Source organism: Diospyros lotus, chromosome 13 (assembly GCF_014633365.1).
Source record: "Diospyros lotus cultivar Yz01 chromosome 13, ASM1463336v1, whole genome shotgun sequence".
NCBI classification, from domain to species: domain Eukaryota; kingdom Viridiplantae; phylum Streptophyta; class Magnoliopsida; order Ericales; family Ebenaceae; genus Diospyros; species Diospyros lotus.
In genome coordinates this window covers 18,719,619-18,727,140 of record NC_068350.1, presented here as the reverse complement: position 1 = coordinate 18,727,140, position 7,522 = coordinate 18,719,619, and positions in this window count along the sequence as shown.

Below are 7,522 nucleotides of genomic sequence, written 5' to 3'. Positions count from 1 at the left end.
CCAATCCTAAGAAATCCCATCTTGGAGGCAAAATAGCTAGAAAGAACACTAGTGGCTCATACAATTTATAAGAAATTTCCTAGTGTCTTTATTTAGAAGGAAGTGAATTTCCATTCCATTCTCTTTCACTAAAAGTGATTATATAGTTGCTCGAATCCTATGAATGGAACAAAAAGACTATGGCATAAATCCCCACAATATTCCAAATCAAATGTGCCAATACAAATGCTATAGCCCTATCATAAATTCTAGATTTCATGACTCAACATATGAAAATTAATCATATATTCATAAGGGATCTTGCTCAAAAAGAAAATATCAATTGGTACCATTGATAATCAAAATCTAGATAAATCCCAGTCAATCGTTGAGTTCAAGTGCTTTTGTATAAAGAAGTTTAGATCCTTCATGTCTCCCATATCTATCATTGGTTAAATCAAAGGACTATGCCATCAAGCTCTTAGATGTTTTAAAAAGTTTATTAACGGCATATATTATTCATGTCTTGAATCATTTATAATGCTATTTTTCTTGTATGAAATAGCTTGATTATCTTTGTGTGACAAATGAATACTTGAGTATAAAATCATGCTTTATTTGCTAAAGGATCATCTTGCTTCTTGAAGTTATCTATATGTAATGATCCTATGTGATTACAAGTATGGCTAATATTATCAAAAGACAAATGTATGTTCTTAAAGCCTATCCTTAATATGTCTTGCATTAAATTTGCCATAACTTGTTTAGATTTATGTTTTTGGATGACCACTTATTCTTTGAATATATATGTGAGTGCATGTGGTTCATTCCTCAAATTTATGATCATTGTTATATTTTACTCTTGTGAAAATCATTTGAATTGAGACAAATTACTATTCTATTTTTATATGAAAAATGTCTTTATATCTTAAAACCTCCCGTATAAGTTTAAGGGGGAGTCTTTTTCAAAGAGAGTCTTTCTATTTGCTTGAAATGATTTATTTCACTCCTATATTGATCATTTAATGTATATGCCTCTTATATGATGAATGGCTATGCATTTGATCTAGTGCTTTGATTGTTTAAATATGAGTGATTTCTTTGAAAGATATAGATTGGCTCTGATATGATCATGAGTTCGCAATATGGTATGAAAATTCTTTTTTGGCATCTCATGAATTTTTTTTATATATATATATGACGTGCTCAAAAATTATGTTTGATATTAATAATGTCATCTTAAGGGGGAGCTATCTCTAGTTCTTCAAACTATCTTTTCTTGATTATGTTTATCTCCAATTCATTTCTATTGAAAAGATTTTTGGTTTAAGGGGGAGATTATCTATTTTAAGATTTGTGAAATCATTTGAAATATTTTTATTTCAAAATGAAGTTTTTCAAACTCTCGTTAGGGGAGAGTTAAAAATGGGGAGAGAGATTATCTTTTGATTCCAGGAAGAGTCCATTTTTTCAAAAGACTTACCTTTTTTGATTTATGACAAAAAGGGGGAGAGATATATGTTGAAATTGATTTTAAGTTTTGTCATCATCAAAAAGGAGGAGATTGATATTTTACTCTTGTGTTTAGTTTTGATGATGAAAATTTTCAAATGTATTTTTTTCTCAATCAAAGCATATGGTTTGGAAACAAAAATCAATTTCAAAGTGCTTTGATCTATGATCTTTTATATTAGTTGGAGATTAGCATAAACAAGTTTTACGATCTAAAAAGAATCTCCTTGAAATCGTTGGTCAAAACAATTCTAAGGCAAAAGACCAACTAGAACATGTTTTTGAAAGTGTGTTCATTTTAGAAAACTATCTCTTGGTATTTTGATATCTAATATCTCTTGGAAATGAAATGGTTTTGATAAATGTCTATATGAATGGTTTTTGATAAATGTCTATATGAAAATCAATTTCTACTATGTGGATTATATGAATGAGAAAATGAATTTTTAGTATATAAGCTTTGAAGCAAGATATGAAAACTTATAGAAGAAATATTGAGTATGGTTGAGAGTGATTTGAAAAACTTGCTTGTTGAGAGTGATTTGTTTCAAAATATACTTTTGATAATCTCAACTTGCTTTCAAGATAATCAAAATGAGGTTTTAAAAGAATCGAATAAGGATGTATTGAAAATTCAAGTTTTTCTAAAGAATAGTCAACTATCAGGTTCATTCTGTTGACTATGCTTCAAAATAGTCGACTATTTTTGATGTTCTGTCGACTATTTAAGCATCTGTCGACTATTTTAGCATCTGTCGACTATCGAGTAAAAATAGTCGACTATGCCTTTTGATCTGTCGACTATTTTTGTTCATAAGTTTCAAAAATTTCTTCATATCTCAGCATCTGTCGACTATTGGAATGTGTCTGTCGACTATTGAAATTTTGAGTTATAAAATAGTCGACTATTCGTTTTGTCTGTCGACTATTTCTTGCTTTAGTTATAAAAATAGTCAACTATATATTTCTTCTGTCAACTATTTCTTTTTGCAGAAAGTTCCAACGGCTATTTTTTCAAATCCCGACGGCTCCAAACGGCTATATTTCTCTTCAACTTCGTGGGACACTTATATATACATGTCATAGATGATCAAGAGAAGGCTAATGGACGGGAACGAATTGAATTGAGCTTACATTTTACACTCGTTTCTATTTACATTCACTGTGCTTCAATTTTCTCTCTTCAAGGCTGTGATCTTAATTTGTTTACATTCATTTAAGCCTTGTATTATTTTTGAGAGACATTGTAACTAAGAGATTCATCTCTTAGATTCTCTCCAACTATATATTTCTTGTTTTCCTAGCTTGGATAGCTAGAGGGCCCATTTGAGTGGGAGGTTTTGTAATTCCTAGTCTCGGACTAGAGGACCTACTTGGTTTAAGTAGGGGGTTTTAGTGGATGGTTTGAAAAATCCTTAGTGAGGAGCTAAGGTAGTGGATTAGGCTTGGGTTAAGCCGAACCACTATAAATCTTGGTGTTCTTGTGTGCTTGTGTTCTTTAAATCATCTTTATCTTTCCAAGCATTCCTCACTTGATTCACATTTGTCATTTTATATGCTTCACGTTTTAAATCTTTAAAACTTCAACCTGTATTAAAAGTTTTTCAAGTTCTATCAATTAAGTTTTTAAAATAACCAATTCACCCCCCCTCTTGGTGTGTGCCATAGCATCTCCCGTTCTAACATATAGGTCACCAGAGTTCTAACATTCAAGTAGAGCTTGACATCAACAAGAGTCAAACGGCTGAGTCGTTGTCATATCAGACCAAGTCAAGCCTGGAAGAAAGTGCCGATCCATTAGATTATTGTATTGCTAAGGATAGTCCTAGAAGAAATATCAAGCCTCCTCAAAGGTATGTTGAAGATGATCTTGTTACCTATGATTTACGTGTGGCTGAAGATATCGACTGCAATGAAAAGCTTTCCACTTATTCTGAAGCAGTTAGTTGTGTTGAATGTGGGAGATGGATTACTATAATGCATTAAGAGATGAAATACTTACACAAAAACGATACTTGAAAATTGACGAAACTACTTGAGGATAAAAAAATAATTAAGTGCAAATGGATATTCAAAAAGAAAGAAGGTACACCAGGAGTTGAAAATGCGAGATATAAAGCCAGAGTCATACCAAAGGGACATAGTCAGGTTCTAGGTGTGGACTTCACAGACGTATTTTTCCCAGTTGTAAAACCCAATTCCATCTGAACACTCCTTGGTATTGTGGTTATTCAAGATCTTGAATTGGAATAGTTAGATGTTAAGACATCGTTCTTACATGGGAAACTTGATGAGGATATCTATATGCAACAACCATAGGGTTTTTCTAGGCAAAGAAAACTATGTGTGTTTATTGAAGAAGTCTCTATATGGCCTAAAATAGTCTCCTCAGCGGTGGTATAAAAGGTTTGGTTCCTTTATGATTAATAACAGTTTTAATAAATGCAGTTATGACAATTGTGTTTATTTTAAAAGGAACAATAATAGGTCCTTAATTTATATATCTGCTTTTATATATTGATGATATGCTAGTAGTATCGAAAGATAAAGAGGAGATAAGGAGATTGAAAGCTCAGCTCAACACAAAATTTGAGATAAAAGATTTGGGAACAGCAAAAAAGATACTTGGAATGCAAATTTTAGGAGACAGGGAGGCAAGTAAATTGTATCTAAGTCAAAAGAGATATGTTGAGAAAGTTTTGACTAAATTCAATTAATATGTAGAAGGCTAAACCTGTAAGTACTCTGTTGGCTACACATTTTAAGCTTTCATCGAGCTTATCTCTTTAGTTAGATGCTGAATTTGACAAAATATCAAAATTTTCATAGTCTAGTGCAATAGGTTGTCTTATGTATGATATGGTTTGTATATGCCTTAATTTGGCTTATGTAATAAGCATGGTTAGTAGATACATGGTTAACCCCTGCTAAAGAACATTGAAGGTAGACCAATGGATTATCTGATATTTGTGTGGTACCATTGATGCCTGTTTATAGTTTAAAAATACTAGAGATAAAGTTTTTGGTTTTGTTGATTCTGATTTTGCAGGTGATCTTAACAAGAGAATATAGCTTACTGGGTATGTTTTCACTATTGGTGGTTGTGCTATCAGTTGGAAGGCTACCTTACAGTCCACCATTGCCCTATCAACTATAAAAGTAGAATAATTACCAATTATTGAGGCCGTTAAAGAAGGTATTTGACTAAAATGGTTGATTGGTGAAATCATTGAGAATCTTTATGATAGGATGAGGTAACCACTTTGAAGTTGGATGAGTTAACCACCATCTTAAGGGAGAATGAGAGGATGATGAAAAGTGATAGCTTGCCTACAGGAGATCATACACTAGCTATAGAGAGTTTCGAGCTAGGGAGGACTCAATCTAAGCGTGGCTCCAGATGAAGGTCAAAATGTTAGTTGAGAAACAAAAAGAAAGATATGAGAAATATATAATGCTACTACTGTAACCAGTTGTGCCATATCCAAGGCCATTGTTAGAAATTGAAGGAAGACTTGAAAAGTTTGAAATTGCTACAAGTGAAGCTAAAGAGCAAGGAAAAGATTGAGGATGAGGATGAGAATAATGTATGTTGTTTCCTAAAATAAAACAGTTGGATTTATAATGTATGAAAGTCAAGATAAGGTAGAGCTAGGCAAAAAGATGAAGGTGACTGCTTGTCTAAGGCAAAGGGAACTACTGTTGTTGGTGTTGGAAATGTATGCCCTAAAGACATGTTTTGTTTAATTTATGGTAATGATGCTTCTTTTAGTCAGTTTATGGCACATATATTATTTGCATTTAATTGTTGGAAAAGTGTCCATGCTATTAAGTAAGTGATTCATGTGATGGGTCGTTCTTCACAGTTAGGCATGAATCATGGGTACTTAATAAGCAAGAAAATATTACTCTTGATCTTTTGATAGAACTGGGCATTCTATCATGATAAGATCATTGTGCAATAGATCCTAATGGAGGATGGCTTGCCTTAGCCAGTAAACAGTTCGTTTACTCTAATTGTACAAGCGCATTCGGAATGCGTAGAGTGGACCTGTGATAGAAACTAATGACAAAGTACTAATTATCATGAAGCTAGTCTATCACTGCTACTACGTGGACGAGTACTCTAATACTTGAGTATTAGTTGGTGGTCTAGTGAACCTAGAGCTATATTCTTAGATTCACTGTAGGTGAGGTCTATCAAAGATCAATAACCTTTTGAGTTGGGAGTATGGTTTCTAATTAGCTAAGGCAGACTAATACAAGATAGTTTCTGTGATTCACCCCCTTGTGATTATCCAAGAATAATCAAATAATCCAGGGCCCTGGGAACGTGACTTAAGAGTGTGTGCTTCTGGGTAGCTCCCAGTGATAAGCAAGTACATTCGAGTAGTCACGGATTATTGGACTAGTGATCTAAGGATGGTAGAAATCATTTAGAGAGGTGTTAGTACATTATTCCTTTCTAAATGATGGGTGTTACGCAGAGGGGTATTTTCGTCATTACACTAGTAGGTCAAAGACATTGCATATGCAAAATTATTCGTGGGGTCAGTGTTACCATATGGTGATAGTTGGAACACTTAGAATGACAAAATATAGCTACTAGGTAGCAGGGATATTTTGGTCATTTTAGTAGTCGTGAATAATTTGTCTTTTGGTCCCCGGGGTAGCTCGATATAACTCAGGTATTATTTAATACATTTGGCTTGTTGGGTGAATTACATTGAGAGAGAATTATTTTATTCAGAATGGTCCATAATTAATTGGGCTAGAATAAAATAATAGTTCATTAGTTTTTAATTAATTAATTGGGCTAACCCAATTAGAAAATTAAATAAATGGACTTGGCCCATTAGGGTTTGGCCCACTAGGGTTTTAACCCTAGGGTTCTCCCTATATATTCTCTCCTTGGTTGTTTTTCATCTAAGTCGATTTTTACTCTTCTTCACCGAAAGAGAGGCCACGAGTTCGAGTCATACTTCGGAAGATTAAAAGAGAGCCTTCAAGTTCTGATGCGAAGGAGCCGTAGGATTGCAGGACAGCCGTCGTCTCCACCACGAGAAGAAGCTCCCGCCCATCCTCCGCCTGTCGCTTCATTCCATCTGGTAATCCGAAGGAAAAGTAAGTTTCCTAGATTCTAATCAGTACGTGGAAAGTTTTTATTTAAAAACGCTTCCGTTGCATGCTATGTATCCTTGTGATGATCCTTCAGTTGGGAAGAGAGGCCTTAACACCGTTGTCTAGGGGAGAGCTCAACAAGTTTGAGTCCATTGAAGAAGAAATTATGAATTCAAATAAGCAACAAAATGTCAAAGTGAGAGAGAAGTACAATGCTGCCCCAGAGAAAGCTCCATTATTTGGGAGATAGCAGCTATAAGGTGATGAGAAGTTAATTTTTCTAAATTTTAATAAATTATATCCCTATTTTCTTATCTTATATTAATGTTTAATTTGAATAATTATGCACATTATGTACTATTGTCAGGATGATATGAAGAAATTGACATTTACCGAGTAATTGAAGATGTTAAAGAGTCAATCGGATGACCAACGTTACTACTCAAAATCTAGTGCAATTGGGTCAACTATTCAATGGAGTCCAACTAAAGAAGGCCCAAGCATTTTAATTCCAAAGAAGGCCCAATCATTTTAATTCTAAGGAAGGCACAATCATTTTAATTCCAATAAAGGCCCAAATCCAACAGAAAGAAGACCCAAAACCCAACTTGTAAAAAATATGTTTTTTTTTTTAAATATATGTTTTATGAGTACTTTATTAGGTGTGTTTTTTTAGCTAAAATCCATTTAACTTTAGGTGTGTGAGTGCCCATTAGATATAATTATGTCTAGTTGAATAATTGAAATTGTGTGGTTTGTATTGCATCTTGTGGGCTATAAATAGCTCACTTGGTTGCACTTGTAAGGGTGATTATTATTCTTGAATCAAAGCTTAGTTGTTTTCTTAGATTTTCTCTTTGAGAATTGTTCTTGTTATCTCTTCTTTTCTCTATTGTTTTCTCTTGTGATC